We start from the raw sequence: 4,801 nt of genomic DNA on the forward strand, positions 1-4,801 counted from the left end.
CGGGGGGGCGTCATACTGTGTGATGTGCTCTGCGGGGGGCATCATACTGTGTGATGTGCTCTGCGGGGGGGCATCATACTGTGTGATGTGCTCTGCGGGGGGGCATCATACTGTGTGATGGGTTCTGAGGGGGGGCGTCATACTGTGTGATGGGTTCTGCGGGGGGGCGTCATACTGTATGATGGGCTCTGCGGGGGGGCGTCATACTGTGTGATGGGCTCTGCGGGGGGGGCGTCATACTGTGTGATGGGCTCTGCGGGGGTCATCATACTGTGTGATGGGCTCTGCGGGGGTCATCATACTGTGTGATGGGCTCTGCGGGGGTCATCATACTGTGTGATGGGCTCTGCGGGGGTCATCATACTGTGTGATGGGCTCTGCGGGGGGGGGCGCGTCATACTGTGTGATGGGCTCTGCGGGGGGGGCGTCATACTGTGTGATGGGCTCTGCGGGGGGGGCATCATACTGTCTGATGGGTTCAGCGGGGGAGCATCATACTGTGTAGGGAACACTATACTGTGTGTAGGGGGTCATCATACTGTGTGATGGGCTCTGCGGGGGGGCGTCATACTGTGTGATGGGCTCTGCGGGGGGGCGTCATACTGTGTGATGGGCTCTGCGGGGGGGCGTCATACTGTGTGATGGGCTCTGCGGGGGGGCGTCATACTGTGTGATGGGCTCTGCGGGGGGGCGTCATACTGTGTGATGTGCTCTGCGGGGGGGCATCATATTGTGTGATGAGCTCTGCGGGGGGGCATCATACTGTTCGATGGGCTCTGTGGGGGGGGGGCATCATACTGTGTGATGAGCTCTGCGGGGGGGCATCATACTGTGTGATGAGCTCTGCGGGGGGGCATCATACTGTGTGATGAGCTCTGCGGGGGGGCATCATACTGTGTGATGAGCTCTGCGGGGGGGCATCATACTGTGTGATGAGCTCTGCGGGGGGGCATCATACTGTGTGATGAGCTCTGCGGGGGGGCATCATACTGTGTGATGAGCTCTGCGGGGGGGCATCATACTGTGTGATGAGCTCTGCGGGGGGGCATCATACTGTGTGATGGGCTCTGCGGGGGGGCATCATGCTGTGTGATGTGCTCTGCGGGGGGGCCATCATGCTGTGTGATGTGCTCTGCGGGGGGCATCATACTGTGTGATGTGCTCTGCGGGGGGGCATCATACTGTGTGATGTGCTCTGCGGGGGGGCATCATACTGTGTGATGTGCTCTGCGGGGGGGCATCATACTGTGTGATGTGCTCTGCGGGGGGGCATCATACTGTGTGATGTGCTCTGCGGGGGGGCATCATACTGTGTGATGTGCTCTGCGGGGGGGCATCATACTGTGTGATGTGCTCTGCGGGGGGGCATCATACTGTGTGATGTGCTCTGCGGGGGGGCATCATACTGTGTGGATGTGCTCTGCGGGGGGTATCATACTGTGTGATGGGTTCTGCGGGGGGCGTCATACTGTGTAATGGGTTCTGCGGGGGGGCGTCATACTGTGTGATGGGTTCTGCGGGGGGGCGTCATACTGTGTGATGGTTCTGCGGGGGGCGTCATACTGTGTGATGGGCTCTGCGGGGGGGCGTCATACTGTGATGGGCTCTGCGGGGGGGCGTCATACTGTGTGATGGGCTCTGCGGGGGTCATCATACTGTGTGATGGGCTCTGCGGGGGTCATCATACTGTGTGATGGGCTCTGCGGGGGGGGGCGCGTCATACTGTGTGATGGGCTCTGCGGGGGGGGCATCATACTGTCGGATGGGTTCAGCGGGGGAGCATCATACTGTGTAGGGAACACTATACTGTGTGTAGGGGGTCATCATACTGTGTGATGGGCTCTGCGGGGGGCGTCATACTGTGTAATGGGTTCTGCGGGGGGGCGTCATACTGTGTGATGGGTTCTGCGGGGGGGCGTCATACTGTGTGATGGTTCTGCGGGGGGGCGTCATACTGTATGATGGGCTCTGCGGGGGGGGCGTCATACTGTGTGATGGGCTCTGCGGGGGTCATCATACTGTGTGATGGGCTCTGCGGGGGTCATCATACTGTGTGATGGGCTCTGCGGGGGGGGGCGCGTCATACTGTGTGATGGGCTCTGCGGGGGGGCATCATACTGTCTGATGGGTTCAGCGGGGGAGCATCATACTGTGTAGTGAACACTATACTGTGTGTAGGGGGTCATCATACTGTGTGATGGGCTCTGCGGGGGGGCGTCATACTGTGTGATGGGCTCTGCGGGGGGGCGTCATACTGTGTGATGGGCTCTGCGGGGGGGCGTCATACCGTGTGATGGGCTCTGCGGGGGGGGCGTCATACCGTGTGATGGGCTCTGCGGGGGGGGGGCGTCATACTGTGTGATGGGCTCTGCGGGGGGGGCGTCATACTGTGTGATGGGCTCTGCGGGGGGGCATCATACTGTGTGATGGGTTCTGCGGGGGGGCGTCATACTGTGTGATGGGCTCTGCGGGGGGGGCGTCATATTGTGTGATGGGCTCTGCGGGTGGGGCGTCATACTGTGTGATGGGTTCTGCGGGGGGGCGTCATACTGTGTGATGGGCTCTGCGGGGGCGTCATACTGTGTGATGGGCTCTGCGGGGGGCGTCATACTGTGTGATCGGCTCTGCACGGGGGGCGTCATACTGTGTGATGGGCTCTGCGGGGGGGCGTCATACTGTGTGATGGGTTCTGCGGGGGTCATCATACTGTGTGATGGGCTCTGCGGGGGGGCATCATACTGTGTGATGGGCTCTGCGAGGGGGGCATCATACTGTGTGATGGGCTCTGCGGGGGGGCATCATACTGTGTGATGGGTTCAGCGGGGGAGCATCATACTGTGTAGGGAACACTATAATGTATGTAGGGGGTCATCATACTGTGTGATGTGCTCTGCGGGAGGGCGTCATACTGTGTGATGGGCTCTGCGGGGGGGGGCATCATACTGTCTGATGGGTTCAGCGGGGGAGCATCATACTGTGTAGGGAACACTATACTGTGTGTAGGGGGTCATCATACTGTGTGATGGGCTCTGCGGGGGGGCGTCATACTGTGTGATGGGCTCTGCGGAGGGGCGTCATACAGTGTGATGGGCTCTGCAGGGGGGCGTCATACTGTGTGATGGGCTCTGCGGGGGGGCGTCATACTGTGTGATGGGCTCTGCGGGGGGGCGTCATACTGTGTAATGGGTTCTGCGGGGGGGCGTCATACTGTGTGATGGGTTCTGCGGGGGGGCGTCATACTGTGTGATGGGTTCTGCGGGGGGGCGTCATACTGTGTGATGGTTCTGCGGGGGGGCGTCATACTGTATGATGGGCTCTGCGGGGGGGCGTCATACTGTGTGATGGGCTCTGCGGGGGGGGCGTCATACTGTGTGATGGGCTCTGCGGGGGTCATCATACTGTGTGATGGGCTCTGCGGGGGTCATCATACTGTGTGATGGGCTCTGCGGGGGTCATCATACTGTGTGATGGGCTCTGCGGGGGGGGGTGCGTCATACTGTGTGATGGGCTCTGCGGGGGGGGCATCATACTGTCGGATGGGTTCAGCGGGGGAGCATCATACTGTGTAGGGAACACTATACTGTGTGTAGGGGGTCATCATACTGTGTGATGGGCTCTGCGGGGGGGCGTCATACTGTGTAATGGGTACTGCGGGGGGGCGTCATACTGTGTGATGGGTTCTGCGGGGGGGCGTCATACTGTGTGATGGTTCTGCGGGGGGCGTCATACTGTATGATGGGCTCTGCGGGGGGGGCGTCATACTGTGTGATGGGCTCTGCGGGGGTCATCATACTGTGTGATGGGCTCTGCGGGGTCATCATACTGTGTGATGGGCTCTGCGGGGGGGCGCGTCATACTGTGTGATGGGCTCTGCGGGGGGGCATCATACTGTCTGATGGGTTCAGCGGAGGAGCATCATACTGTGTAGTGAACACTATACTGTGTGTAGGGGGTCATCATACTGTGTGATGGGCTCTGCGGGGGGGCGTCATACTGTGTGATGGGCTCTGCGGGGGGGCGTCATACTGTGTGATGGGCTCTGCGGGGGGGCGTCATACCGTGTGATGGGCTCTGCGGGGGGGGGCGTCATACTGTGTGATGGGCTCTGCGGGGGGGGCGTCATACTGTGTGATGGGCTCTGCGGGGGGGCATCATACTGTGTGATGGGTTCTGGGGGGGCGTCATACTGTGTGATGGGCTCTGCGGGGGGGGGCGTCATACTGTGTGATGGGCTCTGCGGGGGGGGCGTCATATTGTGTGATGGGCTCTGCGGGGGGGCGTCATACTGTGTGATGGGTTCTGCGGGGGGGGCGTCATACTGTGTGATGGGCTCTGCGGGGGGCGTCATACTGTGTGATCGGCTCTGCACAGGGGGCGTCATACTGTGTGATGGGCTCTGCGGGGGGGCGTCATACTGTGTGATGGGCTCTGCGGGGGGGCATCATACTGTGTGATGGGCTCTGCGGGGGGGCATCATACTGTGTGATGGGCTCTGCGAGGGGGGCATCATACTGTGTGATGGGCTCTGCGGGGGGGCATCATACTGTGTGATGGGTTCAGCGGGGGAGCATCATACTGTGTAGGGAACACTATAATGTATGTAGGGGGTCATCATACTGTGTGATGGGCTCTGCGGGGGGGCGTCATACTGTGTGATGGGCTCTGCGGGGGGGGGCATCATACTGTCTGATGGGTTCAGCGGGGGAGCATCATACAGTGTAGGGAACACTATACTGTGTGTAGGGGGTCATCATACTGTGTGATGGGCTCTGCGGGGGGGCGTCATACTGTGTGATGGGCT

This window comes from Phyllobates terribilis, unplaced genomic scaffold (genome assembly GCF_046119375.1).
Source record: "Phyllobates terribilis strain yellow unplaced genomic scaffold, ASM4611937v1 Scaffold_10__3_contigs__length_209671492, whole genome shotgun sequence".
In the NCBI taxonomy this organism is placed as follows: Eukaryota; Metazoa; Chordata; class Amphibia; order Anura; family Dendrobatidae; genus Phyllobates; species Phyllobates terribilis.